Source organism: Desmodus rotundus, chromosome 3, assembly GCF_022682495.2.
Source record: "Desmodus rotundus isolate HL8 chromosome 3, HLdesRot8A.1, whole genome shotgun sequence".
In the NCBI taxonomy this organism is placed as follows: Eukaryota; Metazoa; Chordata; class Mammalia; order Chiroptera; family Phyllostomidae; genus Desmodus; species Desmodus rotundus.
Genome location: NC_071389.1, coordinates 129,017,890 through 129,035,427, shown reverse-complemented (window position 1 = coordinate 129,035,427; position 17,538 = coordinate 129,017,890). Strand labels below are relative to the sequence as shown.

General features: G+C 37.6%; 1 long non-coding RNA gene and 1 pseudogene across 1 annotated transcript in view; one reads left to right on the top strand and one right to left on the bottom strand.

The window, feature by feature from the left end:
- Positions 1–14,171, bottom strand: part of LOC139440772 (uncharacterized) — a 40,093-nt gene extending 25,922 nt beyond the window's left edge. The window contains exon 1 of the long non-coding RNA XR_011650928.1: positions 14,046–14,171. This is a non-coding gene — a long non-coding RNA (uncharacterized lncRNA). The remainder of the gene's footprint in view (positions 1–14,045) is intronic.
- LOC112322171 (small nucleolar RNA U3) lies at positions 11,682–11,761 on the top strand (annotated as a pseudogene).
- Positions 14,172–17,538: the final 3,367 nt, after the last annotated feature.

The following is a 17,538-nucleotide window of genomic DNA, read 5'->3' as shown; positions in this document are numbered from 1 at the left end:
GGTTTTACTGACCAGCTTTCCCCAGGGTCGGTCTTGGTGCCACCTTATTGATCTATGTAACGCTCATCCTTTAGTAAATCTGCATCTGTTCTGGTTTATTACGATCCACCTTGTATGTATGAAGATTTGAAATCTGAAGTACACACGTTCCCTTTCATCAGATCTTTCCTCGATGCATTTGGGAGCGATCAGAGTTCTGGCGAACAGAAAACTCGATTCCAGGCTTGATACTGCCTCCGACCCAGTCCTCTAGGGTCCCCAGGGTGTCATGAAGGACAATGAGAAAGCAAAGACAGGATGACATATCCTATCACTGCCATAGTTAAACGAATGCCCTTAGGGAAGACAAACACAGTAAGTTTTCAATGTGTTTGTAAGTAAACATCTATTGTATCTCAATGAGAAAAAGGATGAATCTAAAGAGGGGACACAGAATTATAGCATGTATCAAAAAGTTGTACCTTCCAAGTACATGGAATGACTCAAAAGGTTAGCACTGTCCATTATAGGTATTTGAAATGCATACAAAAGTGATTTATAATTAGAAATTCAATTGTTAAGAAGTAAATGGATACTTCTAAACTTCATGTATCCCAGAACAACATTCATTGTATTTTAATTATTTTAAAACATTTCCTTGGCAATTGGCTTTGCATAATTTATTTTGTTTAGCAAAACTTCTTACCATGGAATGCAAAATTATGCTTCATATTAGATGATATATGAAAGATAATACATTCTAAATTAATAAAATTTCAAATTGTATAATACTGAGTTCTCTATTGATAAATTATATTGCTCTTCATGTAAAGACACAAACAAAATTATTAGTGCTAAAATTTTAAAACATAAAAACCATCACCAAAACCTTTAAATAAAACTATCATGCATCAGAATATGCCTGATGATAGGTGAAGGACATGCAATTCTGAACACTTTCCTGGTATTTATAAATGATTTTTATCTGAAAGAACAATTTTTCTTACAAGGCTTTTACAAAGAAAGCGCTAGATTTTCCTTTGTTTGTTTTTGTAAACAGTACTCGACTATTATATTGATCGAGTTACAGCACAATCCGGCCTTCATTTTAGCTGGGATCTGTGACCATTGGAGTCTTCACAATCAATTTTATATATGTTTATTGCCAAGGTGCACACGTTGAGTTCAGGGAGGAGTAACAAAGGAAAGAAACTGAAGGGCAACTAAAAAAATACTTGTGGCACAATAACTGAACTGTATTTTTAACTTTGAACAAGTGATCATTGTTCTGCCAAATCTGCAATGTTTTTGTTGATCAACTGGTAATTATTTAAGGAGAGGAAACGTGATCGTACATTTTGATTTAGTCTTTATCTCTTTAATCTTTCTCAGCTTTTATAATTTTGAAAAATCTAGAAAAATGTTATTTGTATTACATAATTACATCAGGGGACTTGAGCATTTCAGCATTGCTTTCTTTGAAAGCAGAGGGCACAGCAAGCTCAGCCGGTTATGGTGACTAATCCCATCAGTCCCTTTGCCCAGGCTGGCCGCCCTCTGCTAAGGACCTCTGCCCGCTGGCATTATCCCCAGCTGCCTGCTGGCTGGCTGACCCCAGCTTCCTTCTGCTCCTCCACAGCCCTTTAACACGGAGTGATTGATGCACTGTAAAATAGCCACCAACCTGTGAGCAAGTCAGGATGCCTTCCCATAAATGCTGAAAGAAATGCAAGTTTCCTCCCTGAACTCGCCAAGATTTTAAGGGCAAAACTTATTTTTTCACCTTTTACCCTCTAGCTGTAGTGACTGTTTTGTTACCAATCAATGTAGGAATCACACATCAAAGCAGAGACACAAAGACCACTTCTTTTTTTTTTAAATCTTTTTAAAAAGATTTTATTTATTTTAAGAGGAAGAAGGAGGAAGGAAAGAGAGGGAGTGAAACATCAATGTGTGGTTCCCTCTACTGGGGACCTGGCCTGCAATCCAGGCATGTGCCCTGACTGGGAATCAAACCAGCAACCCTTTGGTTTGCAGGCCAGCGATCAATACATTGAGCCAAACCAGCCAGGGCACAAAGACTGCTTCTTGTTTTCTATAGTAACCCTGAGGTGCTGCTATATGTTTTCATCAATTTATTCCAAACTATTCCAACCACTATGATTCACGATTAGCTCTTTCAAAACTCCCATCTTGGAGCTGTAGTTTGGCACCAGGGGCCTTGTGGAAGAGAAATAAGATAACGAAACAAACACAGTTTTGGAGCTGAGGGCAGGCTGACATTCTCAAGCTTGCACAGCTGACTCAGGAATGCTTCACATGTATAGCCATGTTTCTTCCAATAATAGTATCATTTCCTAAAACAATGTGCAAATACAGTAACATAAGCTAACAGGAAAAACCACAAGTTCAAGAAAAGAGAAAAAAAAACAAAATCTAAGAAAGATGAGACCTGTTTCAATGCTAGCATATTGATTTCTAGAGTTCTCATCCAAATTGCATTCCCAATAAGGCCTTCTGCTTAAGAATTAAAATTCCAAGTGATTTAAAAGATTTTCACAGATACTGAGTATGAACAACTAAGAGCTGACTTTAGCTTTTAATGAACTTGGATTTAGCAAACATTTTGAAATTGATTTCTAGTATGAATGAAATAAAATCCTTCTCTTTTGAAACCATGTTTCCATATCCTCATTTATATTACAGAGAAACAGTAAAGGGTGAAATAACTCATATTATAAATCTTTTATAATTTTATAAGCCCAATTATAAACCTTTATAATTTCATCACTGCCTTATAAAACTGAATTGGCCAAAAAACATTTCTCATTTTTTCTTTTGTTTTAAATATTATGGCTTTTGAAACATTTCAATAGTCATGTTTATCCTGTTGCTTATATTTCAAGAATAAGTATTACAGTGTTCTTTGAATTGAAATTCAAATTCAAAACTTCTCAAGCATCTTAATATTAAGATTTCTTTCACTTTCTTCCAACACACATATTTTGGTACATTTGATATTCACGCGATACTGAACTTATGATGGTAGGACTTAAGATTTTTTTGCCTATTTGATGGCGCAAAAGTGATACACATTCAGTAGACCCATACTTCAAGTTGTGAATTTTGATCTTTTCCCCAGACTAGTGATGTTCAGCACAATACTCTCCCATGACGCTGGACAGCGGCAGTGAGCCGCAGCTCCCAGTCAGCTGCAAGATCACGGGGGTAAAGAACCTGCACCCTATGGGTACAGGGTGCTGCATCCGGCACTGTTTGGATATCGTGTACTGAGCACAGGTAAGGCAGGCGAGGATAAGCTATGATGTTCAGCAACTCAAGTTTATTAAATGCACTTTCTACTTACGATATTTTTAACTTACAATGGGTTTATCAGGATGTAATCTGACCATATTGAAGGACATCTATGTATATAATAGCTTATATTATTATATGTAAGAATCACTTTTTCTGAGACATAAATTCACATTATGACTATCACAATAGTTCAACATTTTGGTAGAGCAAAAACAATATTTGTGAGAATTTAGAACAATCATTACTAGTTACCCAATAAACTTTAGTCAATAGTCATGGGGTATAGTGGCCCCCCCAAAAAATTGCAAGCACTTCAGGCACTGGAAAGTGTTGTTTCAAATCACTACTATTATGTTTCCTAAAATTATCCTTTGTTGAAACAGAAACATCCTCATTTTCTCACTCTACATGTGAATAAAAGGTCTTTCCTGATGAAAGCTCAGCTTCAAATGCTTTTTACCTGAAGATTTAGAATCAAAATTGTTGTCTTCCACTTCTCAGTACAGTGGAAACAGCAACATGAAACACTGATTATGAATTGACCCATTTAGGGTTAGTGCAGGTATTTACGCTTTTAAACAAATGCTAGGGTGAAATTTAAAATGACTAACAAAAATAGCTGAAAATGCCAACTTACTCCATTTTTTCCCAAAACTGTGTGTTTTCTTTCCATGGATGTAGCCTTACATGGATTTAGGGGTGCTCAAAGATACAAACACAGGCTTAAAAGCTGCATTAAAAGGTACCAAGTTTTTCACAATTGTTTCAACAGAGGAAACATCAGAAAAAAAATTTAGAAAGCTTAGCACAAGTTTTTCATTTGCTTGTTATTGTTTTTCCTTTACTTTCCCCATTCTCTGGCAGCTTTCTCAGAGGACAACGCTCTGCCAAAAGGGCACAGAGCGCGGGGGTGACCCCAGGGAGCGTGGCCGCTGCAGCACCCATTCTCTTCCATGGCTGTGTGGCCTCACGGTACGAAAGCAGCCCATTGGCTGGCTTTTTCGCTCTCCAGCCAGGTACTCCTCGATATAGCCGTCATCCCATCAGTGCTTTATGTATGCTAGGAACTACCTCTTCCAAAGCAAAGCAAGCCTCTCACAGACAAAAACAGAAGATCTCATAAAAGTGAGAACGATATAAATATATTCTTTTCTTTTTTTTACTCTTTTCTTTACTTCAATATCCTTATTGAAAATGAAATGAAACTTATATGTTATTTACTCTAAGGATTCAATAAGGATATATCAAAGATTGATTTCTTGCTATAAAAATTAATCAAGGTTTAGAATTTATACATGCCTGTCAGTTCTTTAGGTAGATGACCCATTCACATATTCATTCATTCATTCATTCATCCATCCATCCATCCAACAATATTTATTGATAACATGTGGACTGATTCATAGGCATTTTTGGGATGCTGAGAATAGAGTGGTATACAGAAACAGAAATAGTGCCTACCCCAAAGGATCCCCACTTACAGGAAGAAGACAGAAAATATGTAAGTTGACAAGGAAAGATGATAATTTCATAAGTACTCTGAATGAAAATAAAACAAGATACTGAAATGCAGTGTCTAAGGTAGGAGCAAAACTTTAGAGTATACAGGAAGATTATGCTAAGAAAGTATCACTTGAGTTGTGACATGATCAGCAGTTAAAGTAAAAAGTTAAACCACTGCATGCAGAAGGGAACAGTTTGAGATTGAAACAAAATTGAAATGTCCCTGAGCTAAAGAAAGTTCCACACAATGTTATTTTTCTTCTTTCTTGTGTATCAAAATTTAAAATGCCACATAGGGAAAAGGACTTCACATGCTCAGAGCCCTTGAGGGAAAAAGATTCTAACATTCTTGTTTGAGGATAGGAGATTATCTTAAATTTAGAAATGGATACCTCCCAAGGCTTTTGAGAATCACCACGTTCACATCAGCCATTATTTGGGAAGTGAATCTTGGGCTTGGTCTCTAGCCAAGAGACCTGAACCCAAGCTCGAAAGCCCCGTAATCAGTATTTAAATGGTGTTATAGGAGGTTTTGGGGAGGGCTCCTTCTGAATCCTACCTTAACTTATTAAGAAAAGCTCTTTAGATCTGGAGGAAAAACAAATTAAAAAAAAGGTTTAACATCATCAATATCAAAGTTATTGAGGAAAACACAGTAATTCTCACGTCAGTTCAGGTGTTAGGAACAGCTCCTCCACGAAAAGTCCCTGCATCCCATCCATATCTAAATAGTCCATTTCTAAAATAAACACCATGAGTCACACCGAAGAACTAGAATCCTGAATCATCAGCCAAGCAAAACACAAGTGAAAATCACTTTGACTTTCAAAACTTTCCCTTTAATGCTCTTAAAGATTTAATGTTTTTTCCAGCAGTGTTTCTTTTTCTAGAGTGGTCACGTCTCCGTCTGTAATATGCATCAGGCAATTTCTGGGAAGCAGATTGTTCCAATATCATTTTGTTAGAATACAGCAATTACCTAACACTTTAACTGTCACTGAAAAAAATTTAAAAAATTAAAAATTCACTGCATACAACACACCACCTTCTTATTTCCTGCAGGACTTTAATTTAGATTTTAATTCGCATAGAACTTTGCCATTTTTCTCTCCGTGAATTTGACATTTCGATTTGAATTCACTGGAAGGGAATTGAAGCTTTAAGTTGTTATGGTCAGGTGCAATTATGGTGTTAAGCAGCAGCGCCCCGGCTCACCTATTAACGATTTCCAGCCATGCCTGACAGATGGAAACTCCACCTCACTGAGGTCATTTCACTGAAGCCAGGCTTCCTTCAGCTGTGATCTCACCGTCTGATCACATTTTCACAACTTGTAACAAAGATAGCACTTATTAGGTGGAAGAAGCACCAAGCTTTGTGAGTCTAAAAAATAGCACACTCAGGCAATTTACAGCTGTTAGCCACTGGCCATTGCGTGAATACCGGGCCGCCCTAAAACACTAGGTCTCGGCGGTTCTGCCGTGAATGGCCGCACCGCCGCATGCCTGCGTGCAAATCGTGACCCGTTCAGAGGTGTGTTAGCTCCCATGCCCTGGTGGAGTCTTGGCCTTAGAGGAAAGGGATGTTATGGCAGATTTCGGAAAGAAAAAAAAAAATGGATTTCAAATGTATCACATTTAAAAGAATTTTTCAAAGGAGGAAAATTCAAAATTAAGAATGTCTTCCCAGCTCGGCATCCATGCTCCACTCCTGACCCCTTCAGGTGGGAGCACAGCGGGATGTGAGCGCACTGTGACTCTGCTCACCTTCGGGGCTCCCTCCGCCTCCCAAACAGGCTTTCCCGAGGCTGCTACCTGGTGGTATCTTGTCTTACCAGAGTCTACACGGCAAAAGCAGTACTTTTATTCTGCTAGTAAGACTACCATCCATTGTTTTCCTTTCTAAACAATGATGTACTTTTTCGCTCATTATCTACATAGCAAATTATGCATATTTTGAAAATATAAAAGGAAATTGATACGTTGTTAGTCTTTCATGATGTTCTAGCAGTTACTCATGTCAATAATACAAGATCGGTTGGTTATTTAGGAAGAAATCGTAAGATTAACTAAAACGGAGTAAATAAATGTGTTTTCGTTGGGGAAGATTGGGGAGCATCCTTTTTCATTCCTCCGGTATTCCCTTTCACATGGGAGGGGCTCCAGTGCTATAACATTTCTAGCCTTTCCTGTTTCCTCACTCACTCCTCTCAAGGTGTAAACAAAAACGTATTAGTGATTTTACAGCAAAAAACCGGGAGTCTAGTCACTCCCCCTTCTTTGGAGCCCGGGGGTTGGCAGGAAAACGCAAACCGCTTTGCTGTCTGGGCTCTGACCCTAAGCCCGAAGCCTGGCTCTAAAGCCGGGGCTGCCTGTGGCTGCCTAACTCTCCCGTTCTGTGTTAGGCCTCTCACCGGCCTGCGGATACAAGCCACCACCTGCAATGTCAGCATTACCGATAACACTGCTTTACTCTTTCGTCTTTTATCTCAGTTGTTCAGAACTCATGTAGGGAATCCATAGTTGTTTTTCTTACACTTCTCAAACCCTAGGATGCTTAAAGAAATTATATTTTACTTAGTAATTCATTTACCATGTGCTAAGAGAGATAATCCAAACATTATTACTATACGTTTGGAATAATGGACTTGACAAATATCCATTCTTTTCTCTTTTTTTTTGACCTGCCTGCGTATCATACAAGTGTTTTTATCACAACAAGGCAATATTGAAATAATCTTCTCAAATACATAATAGATACTAGTATTTACAAAAGTTATTTTATTAATCTCACAGCAATAAGTTAAGATGAGGTAATAGTTAACATACTAGTCAAGTGATAATTAATAACTAACAATTTGGGGTACTATATGCTAATAATTTTACTAAAGCATACTATCTAATTTAAACTTTAAAACAACCCAATGAGAGGCACTATTATTAACTCTACTTTAAAAGTGTTAAAATTCAATCTTAGAAAACCTGTTTGAGAGCACAGTGTTTCAAGATTGAAAGCCAGGTCTGTTTGACCTCAAGGTTCCTGTGCTCTAAAATCATACTATGTTGTCTCCAAATCACAGTTTCCAGAATGTTCTTGGTAAACTAGAGAATCATTTGGAAAATAAATTCGGCTTAATTAAACTTGTATTTGCTGCTCAAATCTCAACGATGTGCACAGACATGCACATTAAGCAAGGATACGGCACTGCAAAAACCATAGCTTTTATTAGGAACCCATTGTCTTTAAACAAAGGAGTTGTCTAAAAGAAAAATATAAAACGAGGATTCTTCAGGTTTCAAGGAACACAGACCCAGAGAGACTGTTTCAGTAATTGGAGGTATACCCTAAGGATACACAGGAAAGTCAGAACTGACTGAAGTCGTCCAACTGCATGCAGTCGAACCTCGTGGAGAACTGGGATGCTGTTCAGTGCTTCTCAGCAGCTTCGGCAGCACCTCAGTTCATTTGCACACCTTATGCCCTGCCGTAATTATGACTCACAGCTCCGTTTCTGTTTCTCTCCCCATGTGTTTCTTTTTCTGCTGTTCTGCTCCTAGCTGTCTTTACTCTTCTTTATGACTTCTACTTCCTCTAGATGTATGTTGCCACATGGTTTTTGTCACAGATGAGCCCAACATACAACATCATTGGCTTTCGGACTTGTTCAGAGTCAAGATGCCACAGGTTGATGGATTATTGTTTTCACGCTTTTGACTTCATTCTTCTCTAATGATATACACCAAGCAGTTTTCTTGCTGAAGCAAACTTTCTTTTGTTCATCCTGAAACCCATCCTTTGATGTCTCATCATGTATGATTCTAATTACTTCAAAGAAAGACCATGCCTTTGATGATATTCTTACTTAGTGCATATAGGTTTGACAAAAGGCACAGTATTTTATTTAATGTTTTGCTACTTCAGTGCCAGTCTATCAGTTTTTCATTTTGTTTTCTTCTAATCATCACCAATGATGTTACCAATTGACTAATGTAGCATTTATTGGTTTTAACGTCCAGCAGTGATGCAGTTGCAAATATACGTGTTTTTAAGTTAGAAGAGGATGCCATTTATTTTTCTTCTTTATTATTGCAGTGACATTGGTTAATAAAATCCTATAGGTTTGAAGTGCGCAATTCTCTAATACATCATCTGTATATTTTATTGTGTTCACCACCCCAAGTCCAGTCTGCATCCATCACCATTTATCCCCGCTATACCCTCTTCTACCTCCCCACACCTACCTTTCCCTCTGGTTATCACCATACTGTAAATATATGTTCTTGTCATTATTGCCTTATAAAATCAGGAGATGCAAGTTGAGTCATCTTAGTGGAAGCTGTGGTTTCTTTTTTCCAGAGATATAATATCCCCTCTATCACTTTGTCTAGTGATAGATCCACCTTCCTGTCTACAGAGCTGAATCTTAACCACACTGTCTCCTGCTCCCGACCACAGTGAGTGGCCCAGGAATAAATTCATGACCCGAATAAATCAATCAGAGCTTGTACTCGGATTTTACAAAACCAAGGCAAGCAGTTCCTGTTTAGAAAAGTTCTTTCATGATATGATTCCAAAGTTTTGCAGTAATTACCATTTTTACAACAGGGAAGACATCTGTCTACCATAGAAGAAAATAAAAGCAAAGAGAATAGGAAGAAGAGAAAATTTCTGGTTGTGGCCAAGCCCCAGTTGTTGTTTTTTTTTTAATTAAATCATTTGATATTGTTGTTCGATTACAGTTGTCCCAATTTTTCTCCCTTTGCCCTCCTCCGCCCATGCTCCCCACCCCCACTCCCACAGTCAGTCCCCACACTGTTGCCCATGTCTGTGGATCATTTATCATGTTCTTTGTCTAGTCCCTTTCCCTTCTTTCCACCACTATCTCCTCCCCGCTTCCCCTCTGGTCACTGTCAGTCTGTTCCATGTTTCCATGTCTCTGGTTGTATTTTGTTCATTAGTTTATTTTGTTCATTAACTCTCCTGGTCTGATGTTGTTCTTTTACTTTGTGATCTACACAAGCACCTTGCCAATTAATCTTCTTTATTGCTTAAACTAATCTGAGTTAGGTCTCTATCCCTCATCCCGACAGAGTCATAGCGGGGCATTGCTCTCAGATTGCCACACCTCGTGTCCCGATGTGTGCGCCCTGACTGTCACTCTGAAACCAAAGGAGTGCACGGCCACGTGGCTTGACAGACTTCTCTTACAAGGCTACCTGAACGTGCCCACCAGGTGTAACACACACCCGTCCTTTCCCCTCAGTTATTTTGCCTGGAACTATCAGTAATGCTACTTTCTTCAAGTTCAAAAGCTAAACAATCTCACCAAAGTCTTCCTGTTTATCTGTCTCACTTCAGTCTTACCCCTTCTCTTCATTACCTCTTAAACCTCTCACTTCTTGTCCATTTTATTTAGAATAATAATCCAGATTTTTATGCAAACTTGTGTGTCTGATTTCTATTCCAATGTCTCATACTTGTCATGTCCAGAGTGATATTTTAAAAATGTGATTATGAGCAGCACTTCTGAACTTTAAATGAAATTTTAAAACCTACAGAATAAATTTAAACTTTTACAGTTGAAAAATAAGGCTATTTTGGGGGGCCTCTACCTACTATCTCTACCTAATCTCTTATTATTTTCTTTCAGAAATCCCACAGTTATCCATATATTATTTCCTACTTACATTTTTATTTTCTTCCTGGGTACCATTCATTTAACCTAGAATGCCTTCCCTGTTTTCATCTCATTTTCTAAGCTTTGTCAAGCTTAAGCACAATTTTCTCCTTGGAGAATGTGTTTGCCCAGAGGCTAGATAAACTAATCAAAAGGAAATGAAACTAAATGTGATAAGGGAGGAGAAAAACATCCAAATAAATATGGAAATCAATTTGCTATGAAAAACAATAGCTAGCACCTCCAAAGAGGGAAAACATCGTGGGTGATGCCGGTGAGTGACACGGGAGGTCCATGGGAGTGGGACGAGAATGACACACGTATAATTCCAACTGGAAATATGTATTACTGTGCAGTTACCAAGTAATATGAATTTTAAATTTTAAGGAAAAAACAATTAAAACTAACTTGTAGACTTCACAGACTTTTTTTGTGTAAGAGGGTAATACAATATTGGAAGGGCATATGGACCTACCAAGAGGTGCATAATTTTAGATCCACCTAAAAAAACAAGACCCTATGAGGTAAGGGTCCCTGAAGAACATTTAGGGTTGTTTTAAAAGAGCAATGGTTGACCAATGAGAATTTGCTGTGGGTTTAGACATCGGATGATAGTTAGGGTTAGGGTTAGGGTTAGGGTAAGGATTATGCTGAGGGGTAAAATTTTGATTCGGGCCACCAGATGGGGAATAAGAAACTCTCAGAAGCAAGACTTTGGTAGTATGTTGAGAAAACCATTTGACTCAGACAGAGTGTCTGACAAGTTCTATATTAGTTTTGCTGAAAATTAAAACTCTCAGAGAGAACAGACATTAACCAAAAGAGATTCACAAACTAATTATGACCAATAAGGAGGATTGGATGGTAAAATGAATCAGATGCAAAACTTATAAAAGGATATTAAAATACTATGAAAATGTTAACCTAAAGAAAGCTGTTAAGGCTAAGTTAGTACTAAGCAAAATATGCTTTAAGGTAAAAAGAACAATTAGGAGAAAAAATGGTCATTACATAACAATAAAATAATACTTGACAGGAAAATGTTATAATTTAAAACCAGCATGTATCTACTAATAAATCCCAGAATACAACGGAGATGATTAACTGGACACGTTAAAATTTCTACTACCATAGTGAGAAATTTAAAAATATCTATACACCTCCTGTAGTAATTTAAATAGTCAATAAGAATATAAAAGATTTAAAGACTATACTTTCAGGAATCATTTCTATAGTTTGTTACAAGGATATAAAAGATTTAAACATGTCAATCAATGACTTTGGTATGATAATATATAATTAGCACTATGCATGCCAAGGTTAAAAGCTACACAATATTTTCAAGACCATGTGATATATTTACAAAAAATTTATCATGTACCAAGCAATAAAATGAGTTTTAAACAAATACCAAAAAATAAACATGTAGAGCACTTTTTAACAATATAGCACTTCATGTAAGTACAGATGATTTTTAAAATAACAAGAAGAAACACATATGAAAAGTTTTAAAAGCATTTCTAAATAATTCATAAGTAAAAAATAGAAATTAAGGTAAATTTAAAATATTCAAGTGTGAAAATGCTGCATATTAAAACTCATGAAACAAGCAAAAGATTTATGAGTATACCTCACCACACATCCTTTCTTGGTATGAATATTCACTATGATGAGTTACAAATTTTTGCCCAAACTTACTAACTCAAAAATTCCTATTGAAAATCTAATTTGTACACTAGGAAAACTGGTGAATTTGTATGCTACCCAGGGCCATCGAAGGCCGTGCAGCTTCAGTGTATGCTGGGTAATGTCCCAAGGATAGTACTGCTATTTTAAAAGACTCTATAATCACTACCTATTCCTATATATTCCCGGGTGACTTCGGTTTGCATATGCTGGACAGCCGGGCACAGTACCAACCCTGGGTCCACTTGAAATTTCAGTAATCCCCCCATTAGTGGTTTTGTTTTCCACAGTTTCAGTTACCTGCAGTCAACTATCTCCAAAAATATTTAATAAAGCATCACAGAAACAAACAATTCATACATTTTAAATTGCTCTCAATTCTGAGTAGCATAATGCAATCTCGCACCATCCTGTGCCATCCCACCCACAATGTGTTGCCCAGGACACCTATACCCTGCATGTGCTACTTGCCTGTTAGTCCCTGAGGGGCTGTCTGGGTCATCGGATCGACGATCCCAGTATTGCAGTGCTTGTGTTCAACCAACCCTGATTTTGCTTACAAGGCCCCCAAACCATTAAAGTACATTGCTGCAACTGTTCCATTTTATTATTAGTTATTGTTGTTAATCACTTCCTATACTTAATTTATAAATTACACTTCATCATAGGTATGCATGTTAAGGAAGAAACATAATATAGGTAGGGTTTGGTATTATCTGTGGTTTTGTGCATCCACTGAGGGTCTTGGAATGTGTGCCCCATGGATAAGGGGGGACTACTGTAGTATCTTTAAAATACTATTTCATTGATTATTTATGTAGTAGAACATCTTTTTATGTACATATTACAAATGTCATTTGCATTTGACATTGCATCATTATTAGTGAAAATAACTGAATAAATGATTTATATGCCATTATTTAAAAAAAAAAAAAAACTTGCCCTGGCCAGTGTGGCTCAACTGGTCGGGCATCATCCTGCAAAGAAAAGGTCACTGGTTCAATTCCCAGTCAGGGCACATGCCTGGGTTGAGGGTTTGCTCTCCTGTCAGGATGCCAGGGCATGTATGAGAGGTCCATGCTTTTTCTCTCTCTCTCTTTCTCCCTCCCTTTCCCTCTCTCCAAAAATAAATAAATAAAATCTTTAAAAAATTTCTAAGATTCATTATTAAAAAAATAAAACCTTCTATTAGGAAAGTTTCAGTAATAGGTGGATAAACTTGATTGAGGGGTTTGGATGACCTGAGAATGCATTTTTGTACCATTTAAAAATTGGAATATAATGTGCACATAATATGCAAAAATGTTCTGTCTGACATATTTCCAGGTACATTGTAGATACTGGTAACTAAGTATGCCTGTATTTACAGTCGTTATATGAGGACAATAAAAACCCCGATACAAGTCTACACATGAAAAACTGAGGAATGAAAAATAATGCAAGAATTGTATTCATAAGCATGGATACAATAATTCTAAATAACATATTGGAAAACAAAACTTAGCAATGTACATTTTAACTTATAAAATGTGGTTTATCTTAGACATGCAAGGAATATTTGTTTAAAAACTGTAGTTGAACAACAATAAAAAAATGCAACTGGTCGTGTTAATAGATAAAATAAAAAAATTATCATCATTACAATAGATATGAGAAAGGGATTTCAAAAAAAATAAACTTTCTGAAAGCTATGGTCAAATGGAAACTTTCTTAATCTGATGGCATACCTGCCAAAAAGGTACAGAAAAACATTTTGCTTAATAGTATATCATTAGAAGCAATATCTTTAAAGTCAATAAAAGGTAAAAACAAAGAAGAAAACCTCTTCATTACCACTGAAACAGTTATCTATTGCTATGAGATCAACAGCCCTCAAACTTACAGCTTTATAAGAACAATGATTTGTTAATTCTCACGCTTCTGTAAATTGGTTAGGCAGAGTTCGATGGGATGACTTGCCTACCCCACTTCAGTCTCCGCTGGGCTTGCTAATGTGGTTCTGGTTTCAGCTGAACAATTCAAGATGTTCTCATTCACGTGGCTAGTTCTTAACCTGAGATACTCAGGGCCTCTCTCTTTTCTTATAGACCTTCGTCCTCCAAAGCCTCTTTCCCTTCATAGGCTTTTATTCTCTGGACTCTCTCTCTCCATGTGCCCTCTTCAGTAGGACAGCTCAGGCTTACTCACATTCCATCTCAGGAATCTCAAGAATGCAAAAGCAGGAACTTCAAGGCTTTGTAAAGTTTAGGGGATTGAATTCAGACACCACCAAATCTATAATATTCTGTAACCTAAACCGAGCTAAATGGTAGGCAAGATTCAACAGGTACAAACACAGAGAAATGTGATTCACTGGGGGTCATTTTGTGATAATCTATCACGGCCTCTTTATTTCAAATTCGTATTAGAGATTTTATCCATCATACTATTAAAATGAGGAGTAGGAGAAAAACGATGATGATGATGATGATGATGAATTAAGGATTATATGGCTGCATACATAGAAAATCTAAGAGAATGAAAACTATAAGAGCAAAACCATCATGGCCTATAATCTAAATATAAAATTAGTACAGGCCATTGCAATCGATAATCATCAGTTTTAGCCCAAATAGTCACCTTTTCTGGACAGACCTCATATAACTTTCCACATAAGTGACCAATATTTGGGCAAATCAGGCTGTCTAACTCCACAGTCTACACTTTTAACCACCCACCATGTACAACTGATCTATTGTGTAGTTCAGGACTTCCCAAATGTCCACAGACATTGACACAAATCCTGGTCTGCCAGCAGAGACTCCTTGGGTCAGAGAATTTGACTTTCTAAAAAGCTTCCTAATGATGCTGATCCTACCGGTCCTCAGACCATGGAATAGACCATATTTGGGGAGATGGAAATCACCCTGAAAAAAAACCTTTAAAACAGGAGAAACCAAATTCGCTCATCAAAGTCATCTATCACCTCACTTCAGACAGGATAGTATAACCCCATTAAATCCATAAAACTTTCCTAAATCAATGTGGTTTAACACCCAGAGACAACCAAAACATGGTTCACATACACTTTTAAAAGTATTCTTTACCTGTGTGCTCTCTAGAAGTAGAGCACACCTGGCATTGTGTTCTGATGACTGTTCTCCAATGACGAGGAGGGTGACAGAGAGCAAGCATCCAAATGTCTGAAATCCATTGGGTTGAAGGGCTAAACTCTGTCCACCATTAGCTTGCCCATACAACCTCAAAAACTAATATTTCAGCCACAACTGACTTTAGCTCAGGGAGGAAGATTGATGTTTTATATTAGAAGTTTTTCACACATATTTTGCTTTCTGAAAGAGGAAGTAAAGCTGGGAAAAACATGCAAATCTTAGCTCCCGGGATAGAGGAAAGGAGGCTGCCGTGAACAAAGCCTGAGCATTGCATTAGTCTGTTTCCCGGGGGCCCAGGCTATCTGCAGAAAGGCAGCTGCTGGAATTTAAGCACCAATTAAAGATTTTACAGGATTTAGTCAATTTCTTTCACAGAAACGTTCTACCTGTGTACTTAGAACGCAAATCAACTGAATATTCTATTAAGGGGGGAGAGCATATACTGAGGGGCTTTTAGCCTAAGAAGTAAAGACGGAGGAAAATAATTTCAAATAAAATGGTAATACAGTTTGGTTGTGAAACCTCTTTACCAAGCATCAGTTGGATATGTCCTAACATGTCAGAGTTGTCAGCCTTTCTACAGTAAACTATACTTGAGAACCTGAAGGATCGTGACTTAAAGATGTCGTTTTGGTATGCTTTACTTTCTTTTTGCTGTCGTGTCTTGCTTGGCATGCAGTGATTTTTCAGAAGTTAAAAAGTTTGTTTATAATTATTGCTACATCTGTGCTGCAAGACAATTTCATTGGAAACCCATATGTCTCATAGTTGCAAGTATAGTGAAAAACAATATATTTGATGTTTCTGTGGATTAAAAAAAGGGGGGTTGTGGAGAAGGAAAGCACAGGCATTAATTCATGCCAGTTCACACTGTATTTCCACTATGTGCTATTAAAATGCTTTTATTAGCTCTTAAACCTGAGACATGGAATCTTGCTTTGGGAAACAAAATGCAGACATATACAAAATGCTCGTGCATTGTATTAATGCATATTGATTAATGTGAGTGCATATCTTAAAAGAAACCTATGAAAAAGGTAATGTTAAAGGTCAAAGAAACATAATGTAGCACCTAAAGTCCCTTAGCCAAGTCTTTTCTCCTTGTTTCCTGAGACGTTTCAGAATTCACCCAGATGATTCCTTTTATAGCCCAGGGCCATGCCCTGGATGCGGGAATTCTACTAAGCTAAATCTGCTTTATTTCTCCCCTGTCACTGAACTTGTAAGCACTATCAGGAGTACAAACTCATTTTTTAGAAATTATTTACACTGACTACTACATCATAACTGTTTTCAAAGTGCTATATTAAAAGATTCATTTTGAAATCAATATAACGATTAGTAAATGTTTGTTTTTAGGAGCCCTACAATATTCAGCACAAACTCTTTTGGGGAGTCCACAGAGGAGCTTTATAACTGGGAGGGAAGGTTTTAAGGTGGATTTGGGGGGCCTCCTTTTCCCCATATAGTTATTTTAAATAATGACAAAAAGCCACACTCATATATCCAATAAGTTTCAAAAACTACTCAGATGCATATTTCTCGTGTAAGTGCTGGAGAAGAGGATCATCAGAAATGTCGATAAAGTTGAACAAGGATACATACCTGGCAAGAAAGGAAGGTGTTTCTGAGAAGCCAACTTGCAATCTGAGACTTTCTGAATTAATACACATCAGCTAAGGGAGGGGGCAGGTGGAGAGGATAAAGAAAATAGTAATGCAGCCACAGAGAACACTGGGTGTGAAGACTGAAGGAAGATGCCGTGGAAATGCTTGAGAAATGGCATAAAAGTCACTGTGGCCAGACAGAGAAAGCACAGGCAGAGGAAAGCCTGGCAGGAGGCGGGAGGTGGCAGGGGCAGGGCTTTGACAGCACTATTAGGGGTTTCAGACTCTGAGGGCGATAGGGGATCATGTTATCACAGTATTGTTATCACAGTGTTTACCTCTTTAAGAAAACCTCCCTTCCTGCTGTTTGGAAAATTGATCGGCGGGGTAAGAGGGGGAGCAGAGAGACCATACACGAGCCTTTCCTTTACGGGGAGATGATGGTGGCACTGTGTACCAATGTAGTAGGAGGGGAGATGGATTAAAATGTTCATTTGTAGAGTACAAACACATGGAATTCGAGAATAAGGAAGAAGGAGATATCAAGGATGAATCTCATATTTCTGGCTTAAGCAACGGTAAGATGAAGAAGCAATGACCTGGATCATGAAGGGGG